Source organism: Bacillus rossius, chromosome 1, assembly GCF_032445375.1.
Source record: "Bacillus rossius redtenbacheri isolate Brsri chromosome 1, Brsri_v3, whole genome shotgun sequence".
NCBI lineage: Eukaryota > Metazoa > Arthropoda > Insecta > Phasmatodea > Bacillidae > Bacillus > Bacillus rossius.
In genome coordinates, this window is record NC_086330.1 from 269996243 (window position 1) to 270017641 (window position 21399).

Here is a 21399-nt window from a genome sequence, read left to right on the forward strand (position 1 = left end):
ATACACTCACATGTCAAATCTAAAGCCAGTTACCTACTGAATTTCACATCCAGTCTTGGTTTATCACAATTTAATTGTACCCAACCAGCTATAAATCTCTTAGATCTGTGTCTTTCTAATCTTCCTCATTGTTTGGTATCACATTCTGCTGATATCCTTATCAAAGAAGATATATTCCATCCCGCTTTAAATATTAACATCATGTTAGAAACATGTCATAATAATATTAATCCCTCTTCTGTGTTCAGAAATTACAAAAAAGGGAATTATCTTGGTCTTTACAACTCTATTAATGACTGTGACTGGTCATACTTTTATAGTTCTACTGATGTTAATGATCTCGTGGATCAACTAACAACTTGTATTTCTGAAAAAATTGATACTTATATACCTCTTTCTATTAAAAAAAAATCTAAATATCCCCTTTGGTTTTCCAACGAATTAATAAGTGCTCTTAAATCTAAAAAACATTTCCACAAGTTGTACAAAAGAAATAATAATCTATTCTACTATGCAAAGTTCTCTCATTTTAGAAAATCTGTGAAATCTCTAATTAAACGCGACAAAATCCACTGGACTCAATCGACAAACAACAATATCAAGAAGAACCCTAAAAGTTTCTGGAGATATGTTAAAATAATGAAAGATGGTTATTATGAACAACTTTCTCTTAAAGTAAATGGGGATATTTCAAATGATCCGAATGTGGTAACGAATGTGTTTGCTCAGTATTTCTCTAGTGTATATGTAACCCCTAATACTTCTCCCCCAATAACTACATCGGTCATGTCTGTTGAGACTATAGCTGTGCCTAAAATTTCTGAAAGTCTAATACTTTGGGCAATTAAGGACTTAAAATCAACTAAATCCACTGGTCCTGATGGCATTCCCAATTTTATTCTTAAAGGCTGTGCCCATCTTTTAGTACCCCTACTTTATCACATTTTTAACACCAGTCTGAAAACGAATATATTTCCCAATAATTGGAAAATAGCAAAAATGATTCCTATTCATAAAAATGGTTCAAAATTAGACGTCTCAAACTACAGGCCAATATCATTACTTAATGGGTTCTCCAAAATTTTTGAAAAAATTATAGCTAAATTTTTAAATTTTCAACTTAGTAATACTCTCACCAATAATCAACATGGTTTCAGGTCTGGTATGTCTACTACCACTAATCTTCTTACCTTTCTTAATCCTGTATATAATATAGTTACAAATAGGGGTCAGGCCGAAGCCTGTTACTTCGACTTGGCCAAAGCCTTTGATACTGTAAACCATTCCTTACTTCTTATTAAATTATCCCATTTTGGTCTTTGTGGAAACTATATCAATTGGTTCTCAAGCTACCTATCCAACAGAAGTTTTTTTGTATCGATCAACAATCATAGATCTTCTCAGTATAATGCGTGTTTTGGTGTTCCCCAGGGAGGTACTCTTTCACCTCTTCTCTTTAATATATTTATTAATGACATTACACAAGTACTTTGCTACTCTACTGGAATTCTTTTTGCTGATGACCTAAAAATTTATAAAATTATTTATTCCTTAGAGGATTGTGAATTATTACAAGAAGATATTATTAAAGTTAATAATTGGTGTCTAAGAAACTTGGTCAAACTCAACAAAGATAAAACCAAGGTTATATCGTTCACTAGGAAATACCATCCGATTAAATATTCATACAAATTAGCGAATTCTATCATCTCTCAAGCCCACTACACAAAGGATCTCGGTATCATCCTTGATTCAAAACTATATTTCCATAAACATGTAGATTACTTATATTCCTATGCACGAAGAACTCTAGCGCTTATAAAATTTATTACTTCTTATGCAACCAACTCAGACTCACTTATCTCTCTTTACATGGCACTTATAAGATCAAAATTAGAATATGGCTCTGTTATCTGGAATGGTATCAACTTAACAGATACTGAAAAAATCGAAAGTATTCAAAATAAAGTTATAGATTTAATTATTACAAGGAATCTCCCACGCCCCATTTGGACACCTCTGGTAGACCGTAGGGCCTATCTTGATGCTCTTTTTGTTCATAACTGTTACATTCATAAATTCAGATGCCCTTATCTTCTTGAAAATACTGCCTTAAGAATTCCTCAATTCAATTCCCGCTTACGCTCTACTCTGTGTACTCTTATTACTAATAATGATATTATTTATAGACTTATAACAAATTACAATAATATATATTTGAATTCCAACAGTGTTTAATTATATATATTCTGATTTATGTCTGTCATAGCTATATTATTTTTCCTTCAATATCTCTTAACATTTAATAATTTGATTTTACCTGTATTAATTATGTTTGTATTTGTTTTTTATTTTTGTTAATGACCTAGTTGTTATTGTTCTTATTTCTATATATCTTTGTTTGTCTTGTTTATGTATTTGTGTTTCTGTGTTGTTATAAGCTTTTTTTTTTTGTTTTTTTGTGTTTTCTGTATTTTGTATTTTAGTTTTTTTTTTTTTTCGTGCCCACCATAAAAGTGTTTCAGCTGTTGGTGGGCATGTCACAAATACAAATAAATAAATAAATAAAAAAAAATAAAACTGAATAAAACCTAAATTCTCATAATATTTGTAACATTTCTGGTTTTAAATTCCTGAAATTCTATCCAAATTGAAATGCCATAGGCCTAATTATATAACATTCCTGATGTTCCTTACTTTTCCCAGGTGCTGGTGATTTAGGTAATTATTAAATTCTTGTTTTTCCTATATGACTTAAATAAAACTAAAAATTTTAAAGATCACAAATTACCTGGGTTTTTAAAAAGTAATAAAAAAAGCAGTAAAAAGAAAAAATTTCTTAAAGCAACGAAAATTTTACCGAAATAGTTTTAAAAATTACGAAAAATACACTGAAATCAACAAAAAAAAATTGACGAAATTTGCCATTTATTTTCACCGCAAACAGGTTGCTCTAACTATTACACATTTTTTACATCTTTGATGTGACATTTTTACACATGAAGAATAACTCACACAGGTTATTTAGATATACAAAAATTACAATTCTTGTTTATTAATATGTACTATAAAGTAAAATTGCAGGAAATTTTCCTTTGAAACTTATTGTTATCCTCCTTTCACACACGTACCAAGAATGCAAACTTCGATAATAAATATTTGTAATCAGTTAACTCTCAAATATGTTGAAATACTAAGTTTTGGTAGATATAGCACACTACTAAATACTTATGGAATAAAATTTTAACTCTGTGTTGTAATACTTCACTGGAATCCCTTTTTTGTATATAATTGTCACCATAACTCTCATAAGTATGTTGTAAGAAATCTTGGTTTCTTACCTTTGCCCTATGATTTGTAACATCATCTATTTGATAGGTATTTGATCATTGAAGGGTGCCAAACACTATTGAAAGATAGAACACCTAGAACTATGCAATTCAGAAACAATAAAAATTTCATTTCCAGGATTAATTAAACTTTATGGGTCATCAATATGTGTCTTATGTTCATTGAACTACCCATGATAATATATTTGAGTACTTTATCAATGTTATGCAATTCCTGACAAATTAACTAAAGTTACAAATACTAGTCCGATTTGCTAACTCATATGTTATATGTGGATGTTGGTTTATTTGTTTCTCAATATTTAAAATTCAATTAAGATTGTCCACTAGCCGAAACAGTAAAGCCACTATGAGAATGCTCTTAATCCAGGAACTCCTGGAATTATACCAAATGAGTTAAAATATGACAACAGCAAACAAATTTTAATTAATAACAAAACAAAACCTTTTTCATTATGACTTAATATTACTGTTATAAAATTTAATTAATACGTAACTGAAAGAATTTTAAACAAATTTGACTATAAATTTTACACCTATATCTTACATTTCATTAACATAAACATTCTAGATTATGACTTGTACAAAATCCTTATCATTTATAAGATGAAATAATAGGTAGTTCAAGGTGTCTTCCTTTGGACTCCAACTCCAATCCTCTGCTCGGGTCAACGTCTCACCTACAGTGTCTAGGTACAGTATAAATCATTTATTTATAACTTACAGGGATGTGACGTGCTTCCACTGCGACGTCTCCAAGTCCCAGACTAAAACCAGATTTCACTTATTTCATTGCTTGATTATGCTATTAACGTAATATTTTAATTTTCAGTTCGTGGGACAGTCATAGCAACTATTATTGCCAAATATCTTTAAGGGTTGACTGCCTAGTGCTTAGCTTCCCACTTCTCTTCCCGCATGGCGTGATGAACCAACCACCCCTCCATTCAATTTATTTGTGCGTTTCTATGTAAATGCAATCATGCTACTTCAGTATAAAAAATTTAAAATCTTAACCATAGCCTAGCAAAAAAAAATAGTACTTAGGAAGCACACAAACTGGATAGTTTACTTTAAAACAGATTTAAATAATGTAAATATGATCATATTTTCTACCAAACCACCACAAAAACATGTCTAACGATTTTGTTAATTGTATGCTTGTCAACATAATATTGAATATCAACATACAATCTGAAATAAAAACAACTTAATAATATTGGGTAAATATACAAAAGTTGGACAACCTTTTGCCCTATTTGGAAACATAATATTTATTCATTATATATATATATATATATATATTGGTTTGTATGCATATTTTATCTTATTAATATACTATCCTATGCCAGTCCAGTTAGTTTTTAAATATTTTGTTAGTAATTTGCATTTTTTTTTTTTCAAATTTGATTACCAAAGGACTGACGAGGGTGGCAGAGTACTGATTAAAAAACTCACATTTGTAGGAAAAAATAAGTTTTTTTTTGTAACTTTCAATATTTTCAAGTACAAATATTTTAGAATCTAATAAAGGCATATCTTATGTTCCAAACAGATTTTTGTGTTTGTTCCTTTACAAATTTCTCCCAATTATTATTTGTAAAATTAATTATTTGTTGTGTATACTGTTTTATTAGGAGTTTAAGTTCTGATTTATATTGTAATTTAGCTCTACAAGGCTCACATCTTCTATATTGACTGATTTTGTGTTTTAATTGATTATTTTTAATTTCCAATATTTATTCCTCCACCATATTTTTCAGGTTTCATTTATTTTGATCAGTGGTATATTGTTTTGTGGTATATTGTTTTTTTGTGTAAATAATTTAATTATGTTTGTTTGAAGTAATTGTTTTTGTGTGCTCTCCAGCACTCTCCCCACCTCCCGCACAACCCGTGGACAAACACGCGACACTCCCTGCGCACGTGGTAGCTTGTTGACAGCCCAGGAGTGCTGCCTGCGTGTAGCTCTGGGGCCCTGCCGGCTGCCCTGGCGTTGGCCAGTGATCACGTTCCTGGAGGGGCTCTGGGGCAGGCTCGGGGCGGGGGGGGGGGGGGTTTCGTGCCCTTGGGCGGCCCTCTTTAGGCCGGGTTTTGTGATTTCATGGCCTCTCGTACCCGCTGCTGGTATGTTGAGCATTTTTTATAGTTTGCTGGGCCCCCGCAGTTTGCACAGGTGGCCAGCACAGGGGGGGATTTCTGTGCACGCATTAGTCAGGTGGCCCTGTGTGCACTTGGGGCACTTAAAGGGCAGGTTGCATTGATTTTTGGTATGGAGCCACTGTTGGCACCGGTGACATTGTGCTAAGTTTGGTGTCTTGGGCCTGTACGGCTCAAATGCGCACCTAATGTGGCCCACTCTGGTGATTTTCAGAAAGCCCTCAATCTTGTAGCCTGGGGGTAGTCTGGCAACAAAGATCGGCAATTTCCTGGTCTTGTGTTCTTTGGTAGTCGGGTCCTGGTAGGTGGAGGACATCTCTATGTTTTCGACTGGAACTTCGTCATCCCGTAGGGCCTCCACGAGGTCCTGTGTGGTGACGTAAAGGGGGACATGGCAGATGCAGACGTGCACAGGCTTAGTCTTGTCTGGCTTGTACCAGTAGGCCGGGATCTCCGTGCCCCTCGTGCGCCTGCACAGCTCGTCGAAGTCCCAGCGCTTCTCCATCCGAACCCGGAGACTTCTGCGGGTGTAAGCTATCAGGTAGTCTGTGCTGCAGACCTCGTGACACAGCCTGGAGACCTCCTGGTATTGACTGCTGTCCTGCTCTATTATGTCACTTAATGGTATGACATGGCTTGCGATTGGCCCTGAGCTGCCCCTGTTCCTTTGGTGGGGGGCCCTGTGGTCTCTTGAGTGCTTTGCTCGGTACTGGCGAAGCTCTGAGCAATTTGCTTGGATTTCTTTGCCCTATTTCGACGCCCTGTCTGGACCGTGAAGTCAGACAGGTCTGGGGCCTGGTCTGCACCTGTCTTAGCAAGCCCTTTTTTGGTGGGCTGTGGGGTGGACGACCTGGGAGGGTGCTCCGGGATTGTCTACCCAGAGTCGCCTGCGGGAGAGTCTGGAGAGTCCGGGGAGGATCGGGGGGCTTGTGCGAGCACGAGCAGCCCATATTGACGTCCCTTGGATTGGGTGGGCCAGGAGTTGGGGTCGAACACTGTGTGTTGTGCTGCTTGCTGGCTGTCCTGTGCCCAGTTTCGTGTGGTGCAGGGATGTCTAGGCTGGGAGGTCTTGGGAGTCCTGTTGCGGGAAGGCCAGGGCAAGGTCTTCGCCGTCAAAGCCTCTGAATGAGACATCTGAGGGGACGGGCAGGTAGGGGCCCAGTTCTTCACTATTAGAACAGTTTGACCACTTGATTGGGCTCTGCGGGGGCACACCAGGGTCTGCTACGATGGACTTTACAGGCAGGGTGGTTTGCGGAGGTTTTCCTCCCACTAGATGCAGAGGCGCCATTGCCCGAGGGCAAGGGCGTCGCACCTTTCTTGGCTTTTTTCCTGGCCGTGATGGTCTTGCTCTTGCCTCCGGCATGCTGGCCAGGGGTTTAAGTGTGGGATTGGGATGAAACACTCAGAGGCTTCATCCCTGCCCTCCTTACACAAGTTGTTCGCGATACCTGGCGCTGAATCCCTCGTAGCCTTAGAGTTTTACCTGTTGGAGATGGGGGGATGTGAGGCGTTCGTCCGCCTCGACCTAGCCAACTTTCGTCTTCTCCTCGCTTCTCTCTGAAAGCTCCGTGGCGGACTCCTGGAAATCTCGCGACCACTCGCCCCGGGTGCCTAAGCAGAAAATTTCCACCAAAATTCTTTATCAAAGTCAGAAGTAGTTTGTCAAAGTTCCGAAAATGTTCGTCAAAGATTCACTGAAATTATCTCGAGATTGAAGAAATTTTTGGATATGTCCAAGATAGTACAAGAATAAACATAGGTATTTATTTTTTTGTGAATATCGCTTGAGCTAATAGGAATTAAGAGATGTGGTTTTTTGCAATTTGAAGCGTATTTACTCACGGTTTAGATAGTGTAGCGTACAGTGTAGAATTCATTGTAATTTCTTTTGTATTCGCTGTTTCTTGAAGTCACTACACTATTTCACTTTTTAGCTAACAAATTTTGAACTATTGAAGTTTTTGCCAAACTGTTTTCACTATTTTGATGACTGTCACTTATTTTATTTTTTCGATTGTTTTTCCCACCCAAACCCGCACATTTACAGGAGCTTCCCCCACACACGACCTATTCCTTTGAGAGCATGATCGCCACTACTATATGACGTACAACAAATAAGTGACACATTTACCTCTCTTAGCCTGTAGTGGCCCTGCCGATGTGTGTGTGTGTATGTGTCTTTATGTATGTATATATATATATATATATGTGTGTGTGTGTGTATACATATATATATAATAATTATATTATTATTTTTTCCTTGAATAATTTAATACTAATTAACAAAACCATTAAAAATTCCTGCCAGGATTCTTATGTAAAAGTCTAGAGTTAAACAAATCATATTAACTTGGTCAGCTTGGAAATCCCTCAGGTCCGCACAGGGAGGATATCTGAAGGATATTCCACCCCTAGCGGAGAGCGGTATTTGGCCTAAACAAAGTGTTTTATCTTAGAAACTTAGGTGTTTGGTTTCCAATTAGACCATGGTGACCCAAGCCCCTCAGAAATTTTTTGGTACTTGTTATATATGGTTAAACATTATTAATTTTTAGTATAAAATAACATAGGGATGGGCATGTTATATGACACATTTTTTTTTTTTAAACCAAACATAGATACATACTATTAACTTGTTAGTACAAAATTAAATAATATAAGTATAGACATGCTATGTGACACACACTTTTTTTATTACTAAAAAAACAAACATAAAAACATGCTATAATTTGTTAGTACAAGAATAAATAATATCAGAATATGACACACATACATCCATACATTTTTTTCTCTTTTTCTCCTTTTTTTTTTAAAAAATAACTAACGTAATTAATGGACACAGATTAAATATAGCTAAAATTACTTATCAGCAAGGAATAATAGAAATACGATCAACACTTTGATGCACATAACAATGACAACCAGTTACAATGTTTTACATTTCGCAACACCTACAGTTTACCAGGCTATAACCCAGAGCCCTCGCACAGATCAGTCGGCACATTAAATCAAAGAAACATGCGGAACATTTTATAGCCATGACGAGCAATACATCTATATCGTCGTTTTTTTCGCTACATCTGAAGAAACTAAAGTAACGAACACAGAGTTATTGTTTACAATTTCTTTTGTTTGTCTTCTGTTGTATGTTTACAAGACAGTTCTTATCCAACCAGGATTAAAGGGGCAAATAAAAAGACAAGTTGTTCAAAAGTTTAACTTTGAATACTTTTAATTGAAGATTTAAAATTTCCAGTAAAATTATAGACATTTCTTACATATTCAGGTAACTGTATTGTTCAAAAAAATTTTTTTATTCTTTAATTTGCATTGTATTCATATACATAGGCCTATATTTTTCAATTTTTTTGCATATTATTTTCCTTGTTTTATCTTGTGTGTATCATAATTCCCTAGGAATAATCTATTGTGCATGATATACGCATACTTTTTTCATATAATTGTCATTACTGATGGGTGTGATTTGAGGTTGGCAGCTCTGCATTAGCATCATCAATAATTATAGTTTTAATTATATTGTATACCATTTTAATAAATTCTGCTATGTGGGGATATATATTGTGTCATTATCAATTTCATTATAGAATAGTGGTCATGTTTCTCAATGTGCTTTTATGTCTGAGTTTATCGCGTTCTGTTAAAAATAGGGGCAATCATAAAATAAGAGATATGTATCCTGCTGTCCCTCTCCATATTGACATGTCATCAATGTCTTTGTTGAGTATATTCTTTAAGTAATACTTAATTTGACAATGCACAGTTAGTAAAGATATTTCTTCCTTACAGAGATACTATACATTCCACTTGAATACCATTCTTCAAGATTTTTTAAGAAGTTTTTTGAATTAAAATTTCTTTCACAGGTTTTAACAAATTGTATCCATTCTTGTATACTGTTAGCTCTTAAGTATTGTTTAAAATATTTTTCATCTAATGGATGATCATTATCCCTCAAAAAGAAGTACAGTACACTCCCTATTTAACGCGGTTGTCGGGGACATAGCTTTTACCCGCATTGTTGCATAACCGCGATGTTTCGATGTGACCAAGGTCAAAAGGCATAAAACACCGCCTGTGTTCTAATAGGTCGGCAAGCACGCACAGTATAGACGGCCCGCCTTTGTGCGGACTTTGCATCCGCAGTTTTCACTAAACGCGGGTGAAAAAATAAAAATAATAAATTTTAAAGATAAATATTAAATGTTGAATTTTATTTTTTATTTTTCCGCATGCCGCGCACAGTTTGTCGCACGGCCTACGAGCGCGCCACACGCCGCCATACACACGTGCGGCACACAAGCTGCTGCCAGTCTCGTGGTGTCAGCCACAGTATCTGCTTCGTCTAAGTGTCCGTAACAAAGTAAGTGCAGTGTGTGCGGTTACACACGATTCTGTTGTCAAAGTCTTCTAAATAGAAAGGCCATAGTAATACTTCAAACCGAATATGAATCGCAAAGTACCGAGTTTGATTGACAAAATAAAAATTCTAGATTTACGTACTTACAGATAGCGTGTCTTTTGCAGAAGTATGCAGCAGATACGTGAAAAACGATTCTAGCATTCGTACAATATAAAATAAAGAATCGTCTATCGTGTAAAGTGGTTAAACTTTGTTATCCATGCTTACAGTAAATTATAAATGGTCACATGTGGGATACAAAAATTGCGCCAAAATAATTTTAGCGCAATCAGTGGCGCCGTATTAAAAAGTCTGTTAAACGTTGTCTTTACTTATTCCATCAAACGCTGTGTCGAGTTGCTGAGTGTGTGTGGCTCGGATCGGCAAGTGTTATATTCCCCAGCCTCTGGTTAAGGGTCGGGAGGCCGCTACACATAAACATTTCCGGGGCTTGTTTACTACCTCACGGCAAAAGTGGCACAGTATGGTTCACGTAAGTATTGGACCACTGGGAATTCCTCGGCAAAGATTAAAAATACGCTAGCTGATTTACTTTACTATTTAATGTTAAAACATTATACCAAAGTAAAAAGATGAACGTGTATAATACAACGAATAATATTACGTCTGTAGGTTCAAGTTGTAACAAAACATTTATATGTCTCCGCTTGTCAACACACGTGACCACGAGAAGTGTGCAGACGGAAATGAGTGAACTACTCAAGGTCACCATACTTCCCCCTTTCGGCTTAATCGCCCCTCTCATCACTGGCGCTTATATTCCACTCCTCCCGTCTACCCGGGTGTCTTGGTCGCATATTCTCGGCATATTCGGCATATTCTTGGCAGTGGTTTCGCTAGACAGTAGATAGGGACAGTGGGAATCTCGTTAATCCATTCATGCGCGTCACTAATTAGATGACGAGGCATTTGGCTATATATACATTTATTAACAGAGTATTATTACATACAAAGAAGAAACACGAACACCTTAAGGGTGTGAATCTGACAGAACAAGCACAACTGTTGGGAAGGCTGCACTCCAACTAGTCTCCGGTGAAGGAGGCAGCAGAGTGCAGCACGGGCAGGAAGAAGGGTGTGTGCCCCCACTGTCGCTTTTCCCCGTCGATGACGCACCACCTCCCCTACTCGTTTCGGGGCATAGGGGTACGGCATCTCCAAGGATCGGCTCCAGAAGGGCAGGGAAGGGGGAAAACACATAACACTGAATGAGAGTCTGAGTCCTTGACTATCGCCGAACCAGAAGAGTGGTGTTGTTGGGCACTCTCTTCTGCGAAGCTCCATGAGAAAGGTTTCATGGCCGGGAATGTGGAGTCATGCTCGGTTAGGGGATCAGAGTGGCCCTCCTGTGCGCTCAACTTGTCGAAAGGCCACCCACCCCCGTCCCCCAGCACTTCTCCGGCGTCCGACCACTACATCTTCCCCATGAAGACTTCGCGCCTGGGGGCCAGGGTTCCAGCTTCCAGGAGAGATAGTGCGATGCCCGACCGAGAGACGAATCTCCCCCTCGGGCACCGCACCAACTCCCCCTCATCGCCGTACTACCCGAATTGCCCTCACAATCTGGTTGCTGGTGTTGGTGCCATCGGCGCTGCTGCTCCATCCGATGCAGGGCAGCCGACCAAGCCGTGGAGTCGCCTGTCGTTTCACATGCGATCCCACGGCCCAGCCGACCGCCCCTCACCTGACGGTCTTCAACAGCGCCCAGCGTCGTCAGGAACTCTTCCTCTCTCCGTTGTCGCGTTCCGGGGCCGGTGCAGATGTCGTCGTCGGGGTGGCTGTTGGCATACCCACCAGGATGGCCCGGCAGGCGGAGGGAAGGCGCACACCGAGCAGGGGGGGCCTAGGGGCCCCCCCCTCCCCCGCCACTGCATCTGGTGACGGGACAGCGCCTCGAATGAAGATGGCGGCTGGTAGATCTCGGGTCCCGGGTCGCTAGTACCGTACAACTCGGCATCCCTCGTTGTACGGTTTCGACCAGTCCCGCACTCGTCTTCCGTGTGCCAGGGCAAGGTCCTTGGCAACCTCGTCCCAGTTGGTCGAGAGGCCTCTTCTTTCAGTTGCCGTCTCGACCAGGGCTCGAAGACGTACAGCGTCAGTTGGCAAGCAGGCGGCTGCCAACGTCATCCGCTGCACAAGTGCAGGCTGGGGGAAGCAGATGTTCGTCCCCCCCGGGACGGTGTCCCTCACCACCAAAGAAAGGGCGGTGGTGAGGACACGGTGGTCCTCCAGCCGGGCGAGCTGTAGCCGGAGTTCACAGTCCAAGTAGATTTGGACTGGGTCGACCCCCTGGCTTGGGGGCCGACACGCCTCGACGGCCTCAGCTGCGCAAGACTCCACCTCTTCGCGGGCTGTGGAGCTGCTGGTCTCGGCTGGGGGAGCGGGATTGGCGTTTCGGCTTCGCAGCCTGTGCGCAATCCCGCGCTCAGCATCCCTCCGCCTCTGCGTCGGCCGCTTCCCGCAGTGAGCAGCAACCCAGGCGGCGCCCTCCCGGACGAAGACGACGGGCTTCCACCCCAACACAGAAAACCGTGGGATGGCGTCGTCCACGGCCCGGTTGTCGGGCTCTTCTCCCTGGGCCGCCAACTCGGGAGCAGCCATCGCAGGCAAGGTCTGGGCCATCCTTCTTAGATCACTGCAACATAGAGAGAGAAGCAGGGTGAATTGGCCCAAAATTGATGTGTGCTAGTTCAGCACGATCTTATCTTTCTCTCTTCGGCTGTTGTAAATGACCGTGAACTAATGGCTAGGCAGTGCCGTATTTTTTTAAGCCGAGACTAATTCGAAGACGGTCCTTACCTTGAACGGATTAACCGGGGTTATTACTTTTTTTTACAGGATTTTAACTATCCGGGCATCGGCGGGTCCCAATTAACACGAATAATGGAGAGTTTACAATTTTTTATCCATCTGCTGCCAAGGCGCAGTAAGCCTCGGTAGACGTTACGTCACATGACCTTGGCCTTAACCCAGCTGCACGCCGGTGTCTGAGAAGCTTGACAAGACCTTCCGGGCTTTTAATCGCTAGCCCGTGAAATTCGGTAATCCGTGATTATCTCGGTCGCGACCATCACGAATTAACGAGGTTCTACTGTGTTATTAGTATTATTATTAATTTCTGATTGGGGGACATGGTTTGACCCGCGATATACCCGATTCCGCAATCTATCGGGGCGCGGTATACCGGGAGTTTACTGTACTTTCCTTCTTTAAGTTCTGCTGTGATCTCAATATTACGTTCAGTTATTGTTTTACTTTGTTTTGTATTATAAACTATATTCCTATTTTGAATATTATATTCAATGGGTATTTCCTTATTCAATACAAGAGTAGTATGTATCATGTGGTTTGATACATACCAGTAATTTTTAGTAGAACGTATCTCTCCGTTGACTTGAGAGTTCTATTTATGTGTGAATTATTTAGTCTGTGGGCAAAGACAGTTGCAGCATATGATAGTGTGTTAATAAAGAGAGTTTTTTAAATTATTGTCTGTTTTATCTTAATATAATTTTTTATATTCAAATATTTTTGTCTTATTTGGAATTTTTTTTTTTTTAGTTTTTTCAGTGATATATTTTATATGAAGCAGAAAACTTAATTTGGAGTCCAAGTAAATACCTAATATTTATAATTTTTTTTACAAATTTTATATAAATATTATTGTATTTAATGTGAAGAGGTCTTTTATAAAGATCTCCTTTAACTTCCATAGCAACTATCTTTGGCACTAAAATTTCTAAGTCATGTCTCCTCATCCAGTCATGGGCATTTGAGAGAACTGTATTAGATATTGTTTCTAATTATTTTCTACTATTGCCATGTATTACAATGGCTAGGTCATCTGCAAATGCTATGGTTACAGCTTTATTATGTTTAGTGCCTTCATTTAGGAATTTATTGATTACGATGTTCCACATAGTAGGGCCAAAAACTGAGATTTGTGGGCAACCTCTATCCATTTTCCTAGTAATATTGATATTATTTTTGGTGATCTGCAAATTTCTTTCACTGAGATAGCTCCATAGGATTTTCTTAATTGTTTTAAATATATTTAACTTAATTAATTATATTTTGATGTGACATCTAAAATTGGAGAATGCATTACTAATATCTAAAAATATTACAGTTACATATTTATCCTCTTTATTTATTATCTCTAGAAGTTTATTTACTGCCATCTCAGTGGAAATTTTTCGTCTAAAACCGAATTGAAATTTATGTAAGTGTTCTTGAATAGTATTATTAATTCTCCTTAAGATTATTCGCTTCAATATCTTGCCCATAACTTGAAAAAGCTATATAGGCCTATTTGAGCTGGGATTACTTTTGGGTTTATTTAGACCCTTATATAGGAGAACAATTTCGAAACTTTCCATATTTAAGGAAAACACTGTCGGTTAAACACCTGTTCATAACGTACAATAGTTTCTTGATTATTTTTTAAGACTTCTGAAGTTATTGTTTGATCCAGGTGCTTTATTATTTCTTGAAAGATTAATTGCTGTCTGTATTTCCTCCATGGTGATTTTATTTTCTGTTTCCTCTATTGTATTAGTGATGGGGACGACTCTAGTTTGTGGTAGTTCAAGGGGGAGTAGGTAGTCTATTAGTTTCTGATAGGTTTCATGAATTCCAACATTAAAGATATGGTTAATTTTTATCCTACTAATGGGTTCTGTTCTATGTAGTTTTTTTCCTTATTGATTTATCTGGAATGTTCCAAATATCTCGTTTAGTTTCAGAAATAATGAATTCTTGCCACTTATTAATTGTATGTTTAATTTATGAGTTGTTTAAATTGTTTTCTTATCTTTTGGTAGTCTATTTTATATTGCATTTCAGCTGAAAAAGTGCAGCGTCTTCTAAATTTGCTGTGTGCCTGATGAACTTTTAGTTTCATGTTATTGAATTCTTTTGAGCATCACCAGATTTTCTGCTTCTGAGTGTTGATGTTATATCTCTTATTTTTTTGTGTGCATGCCTGAATTATTGCGTCTTGAAGTTCTCTTACTATATCATTAATATTATTATTTCTATGAGTTACTAAATGGAGTCTATTCTCTGTAATGGTGATCTCATTAGTGATTTTCAATTCCCATTTAATAGTGTCATGATCACTACTACTACCGGCAGATGACTGTGCACTTGAGTCCCCTCCTGCTTGCTTGACTGAAGTTCGTCACGGCGCACAGTGCGGCTTTGAAAAAAAAATAAATTACAAGAAAAAGTTTTCACTTTCATCATAATATACACATTAATAAGAGTTTTCAACTGTAATATAATATGCATAAATAGACCATATAAGATACACTGAAATACTACGTTAACAAATATTTTCTATGTAAAAAAAAGCTTTGAAAAAAATTAAATTATAGAAAAAATTTTCATTGTCATCGTAATATACACATTAAGAGTTTTCAACTGTAATATAATATGCATAAATAGACTTCATAAGATACACTGAAACTCTACGATTACAAAATGTTTTCTATGTAAACAAATATGACTGAAAAAAAAATTACAAGAAAACGTTTTCATTGTCATCGTAATATACACATTAAGAGTTTTCAACTGTAATATAATATACATAAGTAGACTACATAAGATACACTGAAATTCTACGTTTACATAATATATTTTCCACGTAAAAAAATAAGGCTGTGAAAAAAAATTAATTACAAGAAAAAGTTTTCATTGTCATCGTAAGAGTCGTAAGCCTCTACATCAGTACCTGACTCATCGGCCGAGCTACTTTCCACAATTTTTTGTTCATCTTCTTGAACATTTACAAATGGAGGTGATAGTAAATTAATAGTTTCTGTTGACAAAGATTTCAGTGGTTTAACAGGCAAATTTCGACAACTGGATATGTATGGATCAGATGCAACTAAAAATCTTTTAAAAACATCCTCTATTGTTGTTGTAGATAATTTTTTCTTGCAAAATGTAAGAGATAAATTCCAAAAAATTTATTGCATGCCTCCTGCGCATCTTTGGACATTTGACCGATAGGCAACACTGAATGTTGTATTATTTCTGGGCTATGAATTAAAAGTTTATGAACTAAAGTAGGCATCAAATACCAATCAAATGATTTTACGATTGTTTTAGCTAATTCCACGGAATACTTCCGAAAATTGTCCACGTGAAATGGCTTTCAATATAATATAAAACCGATGTATAATATCCGATCAATTCCCGTTATTTGTGCAGATTTTTGATATTTTTGAAAGAAACGTCGAGCCAGTGTTACCATTGTTTGAAGTTCCACTGCCGTCTTTCGGCTTGTCAACATTCAAGCCCATTTTGGTTTTAAAAGCTGCTTGTATATTTTTTTCCTTCTTTCGACCGATTCTTTTTCTTCTTTTGAATGAGCCTGCCATTTTAGGATTTCCAATTTGTAACAGGGTGTCTACCGGTCACGGAAGTCACAAAAAAGTCACGGAATTGAACACATGGTCACGGATGTCATGGATAAGTCACGAAAGTGGCCATATAGGTCACGTTTTTTTTCGTAATAGAAATAATAATTTTCAGTCTACAAGTATGGGTGCTTATTTTTTTTCTTTTATCATACGTTAAAGCTTAATTTTGTATTAAAATTTTCATTCTTTTTTCAACTTTTCAGCAAAATCTAACCTACTATGTAAACAAATATCGTAATCATAGAATGTAAACATCAATTATGTTTCGTCATGCAAGTGTCTCGCTTTACGATGCATGATAAGTAGTGTATCGTTTTATTGACAATATGGTGCCGCGAGCGTGTGTTATACATGATGGCTATGCAGTTAATCGGTAACTTTTTTATGCTTGCAGTAAAATGATATACGATGTAATGTATTGGTTAATTGAATTTTTCTGTGTAAAAGATTACCGATAAAAAGTATCAAGTGTTTCTGTAAGATTTAGAAGTATTTTCTGGACGTGTGTTTACAAAAACTGTATTTTCAACATTTTTATGTTGTTTTTTATTAGCATTGGGTGTTTGTATGTGAAGTGTTAATAGTTCAAAAAGCTGTGTTAGGTGTATTTAGCACACCTATAGCAGGTATTTTCCAATGTTTTATCAGTGTTAAAAATGCCAGGAAAGTGTCATTTTCAAAACACTTGGTTGGATGAAGAGGAATGGAAATTGTGGCTAAGAGCTGGTAAGGATACATTTTCGGCTTTTTGTACTCTATGCAAAAAAAATATGTGGATGTTTCTCACTCTGGAGTTAACGCAATTAAATGCCACGAAAAAGGAAAAAAAAAAAAACATTGTGAGTTTCTTAATATTCACAATGTCAGGCAGGCAGCAAATGCTCTCTTTTTGTACAATGGTACCTGCGACCCTGGTTAGGCCCACCACTAGTTCATCAGAGCCTGTGCCCAGCATGCCAAGTTAAGATTCATCTCAGCCAGCACCTAGCACCAGTTCACAGCTTACATCTTGTAGTACTATCCCAGGAGAGATATATCAAGAACGAAAGCTCTCCACTTTTCTTGTAAGTGATAGTTCAACAAAATCAGAGATAGTGTGGGCTGTTCATTGCGTCTGCACGCATGCTTCAACCCGCTCGGGAGCAGCTGCAGTGGAACTTTTTCCACTTATGTTTCCCGATAGTACTATAGCTTTAAAAATGAAATTACAAAAGGACAAAGTAGCATATAGTGTCACGTATGGCCTTGGGCCTTATTTTGCTTCATTATTGTCTGATAGTGTACAGAAAAGCCCTTTTTTTTTGCACTATCTATTGATGAAAGTCTGAATGATATTTGCCAAAAACAGCAAATGGACGTTGTTGTTAAATATTGGGATTCAGAAAACAGTATATCATGTACTTGATACCTTACATCTGCTTTTCTTGAGCGCTGTACGGCTGTAGATTTGCTTGAAAAAGTGCTAGTGTGTGTTGGTGAAGCCAAACTTGCCCTGGGCTGTTTAATTCTACTATCTACTGATGGACCGAATGTAAATCTGAAGTTGATTTCTGATCCCAAAAGTTACATGAAGAGTACGCTTGATACTGAAAAGGAACCTTTGAATATTGGTGCCTACAAAACGGCACATACAAAGGTTGGTTGGCAACTTAATCAGTTTCTTAGAGCATTGTATCAACTTTTTGAGAATTATCCATCTCGGCGTGCTGTTTTTTCTCAGATTACTGGTTCCAGAGTCTTTCCAAAAATGTTTTGTGCTGTGCGGTGGACTGAAAACTCATCTGAAATCAAGAGATGCCTGGAAATTATTCCATTTCTGAAACAATACCTAACCAACAAAGAGCTGGAGAAAAACCCTCCCAACACTGGCATTGTGAAAAATGTTTTGTTAGAAGATTCAGTTCTGGAAGCTTAACTGCATTTTTCAGCTGTGATTGCGGAAGAGCTGGAAGAGCTGGAAGAATTTCCAGAGAAATAATCCTTTTCTTCCTTTCATTCACCAAGAGTTATTTCTTTTGATGAAAAACATAGGGAGAAGGGTTTTCAAGCAAAGTGTGATGGATAAAATTTCAAACGCTTCTCAGTTGTAGAATATGGATATCAAGAATGAGAATATCTTACGAAATACTGATTCCATATAGATAAGTTTTGGTGCCACCTTCAGTCTCAAAAAGGCAAAGGAGCTTGACTTCCTGAAATTTAAGGCTGACTGCGGAAATTTCTGTTCTCATTGTATGCCAAACTTGATGAAAAGAGTCCTCTGAGAAAGAGGATTGTATTGGGCTCAACTTGCTTGTCTCCTTCAGTAATGGTTAGAGACACGGTTACAGCTCTTAGAGCTAAGGCTGTCATTCAGGAACTCATCTCACACAATCAGTTGGCACTTGCTGATGGAGAGATTATTCTTAGGCCGGCCGCACACCGGATACGGCGCGGCACGGCACGGCGCGGCGAGACGTTTTGCCTTGCCGCGCCGCGCCCGATGGTTAAGAGCAGCACGCGGCGCGGCACGGCGCGGGAAAGCAATTTGAGCAGAGGCTCAGTGGATTGAAGAATTCAGACAAGTGAACCTGTGTGTTTGATAGATTGATACATATTTCGTGAAATCAGTTTTCAGTCTGTGACACGTGAAAATGAACGCAGAAGAAGAAGAGGCGACTGTAATAGCGTTGTGGTACTTCCTAAAGTCAATAGATGATTCCCCCAAGAGACAAATCTGGGTGCATCCTATCAATGAAAGACGTAACATAAAACTGTTTATTGCTGAGCTAAGAGCAGATCCGGAAAAGTTTTATAATTATTGTCGTATGAAACCGGCAACGTTTGATTTCATTCTTGGATTAATTTCTCCATCCATCCAAAAACAAAACACCAACTATAGGCTGAGCATAACTCCAGAAGAACGACTACTGATCACATTAAGGTAAGATTATTTTTATTAACTGCACATTATTCAATTTGTTAACTATAATTCGTTCATGTAGTATCCCCTAAAAAACAAATAATTACTTAAAATGTATAAAATAACCTGTGACAACCTCGGGTAGTAAAATGCCAGGTTTCAAACGTTACAAATGCTATTTTTATTGAGAAAACAATACAAAATATTTGTGGTCAATCATGGAAATTGATGATATTGTTCACCGTGAGTTGTACCATCATTATAGTTTACGCCATGCAACTGGTTAATCAGAGGAAAGAACTGATGGTTCAACGTTGAGCTTGAGGACGAAGCCACTGAAGCAGGGGACGGAGTGTAGCGACTCTGCTCACTATCTTGATCCTCCAACAGGCTATGCAATTTTGCCATGACCGATGATTTGAAGAGGCGTTGTCTTTTTGGAGAAAGCGTTTCGGCTTCGGACACTAAACTTTTAAAAAATGTTAACATTGCACTATCAGAATTTTCCTCTCCAGCTTTACGTTTTTCTGTGACAGTTTTTAGGTATTCCACCATTGGTGCAGCCACTATATCTGCTGTAGTTCTTCTTTGTTTTTTTGAGGGGTTAAAGTTGTTTTGCTTTTCAATAAGTGGTTGAGGATCGTCTTCAACCTCTCCCTGTTCTTGTGATTCGTTTAATATGTCTTGGGTCACATCGGTGTTATTTTGCAAAAAGTCATCTAAACTACCTGTCATTTTCCGCGTAGTACCAATCCAAGGTGGGAGGAAGCTCATAGCATCAAATAAGTGCCACTTTTTCTTTTGTTGCTTGGAACCACTGGGTGTCTTTTTCAACTCCTTTACGTATCTAATGTATGAGCCACGTAGATTGGTCCACTTTTTCTTGCATGTGTTACCTAAAATGAAACCAGAAGTTACGAAAGAGCACTAAATAAAATAAAAGTGGTAAACTTATTTTCCATACTGAAACAAATCAATTCCACATCTTAACAATATTATTTGTAATATTTAATTGTGGGAAAAATTGTAAGCAACTCTATTATCTTGTCCTTTTTTACAGATTTCTTGCAACCGGTGATCGGTTCCAGTATATGCATTTCAACCATCGAGTTGGCGCTACTACTGCAGGAAAGATTGTAGCAGAAACATGTACTGCCATTTGGTCCGTAATGTCTCCAATGTTCCTAATGACTGATCCATCACCAGAGAAGTGGAAGGAAATATCAGTGAGGTTTGAAGAGCTATGGAATTTTCCAAATTGTTGCGGTGCTATTGATGGCAAGCACGTACGCATTGAAGCCCCATGGAATAGTGGCTCATTATTCTTTAATTACAAATCATACCACTCTATTATTCTACAAGCTTTTGTTGACGCGGAAGGTAAATTTGTAGCAGTCGATGTTGGAGAAGCTGGAAAACACAGTGATGGAGGTGTATTTAATTCTTCAACATTTGGTCGTTTGTTTAACGATAAAAAACTGAACTTACCAAAGCCCAAAACTTTATTTAAGACAAAGACAACTGATTTTCCCTATGTCTTTGTTGCGGATGAAGCCTATGCCCTCAGCAGACACATGATGACCCCCTTCAACAAGAATTATTTGACACGAGAACGAAGGATATACAACTATAGACAATCTAGAGCACGTAGAATTGTTGAATGTGCTTTCGGTATGATGGCGAAGAAATTTCGTGTTTTCGAATTGGCTATGTTAACTCATCCAGATAAGACAAAAATCATTGTGTTAGTGTGTTGCGTTCTCCACAATGTAATTAGAGTAAAAGAGGGTACTATGAGTCAGGTGTATGACGAAATGATGAACATTGAAGTTGAGTGTGACAATAAACAAGAGACTTCGAGGGCAAGAGCAGCTAAAGCTGCTTACAACATCAGAGAGAACTTTAAAGAATACTTCAACACTGAAGGTTCAGTACCATGGCAAGACCAAATGGCTTTTGTATAAACAACATGATTTGTTATTGACTGTATTATGTATAGAAGATGTGTTAAATAAAGTATGACTATTTCTGAATGAATTAATGTTGCTGTTATTTTATTCTTAATGTCTTACAATATGCAGTAAGTTTCATCAATATCGGTCAATAAACATACTT

At 38.0% G+C, this 21399-nt stretch overlaps 1 protein-coding gene across 1 annotated transcript in view; it reads left to right on the forward strand.

Moving 5' to 3' along the window:
• Positions 1 to 21399, forward strand: part of LOC134527397 (protein hobbit-like) — a 619824-nt gene that overhangs the window by 213609 nt on the left and 384816 nt on the right. The gene's annotated exons all lie outside the window — the stretch shown is intronic.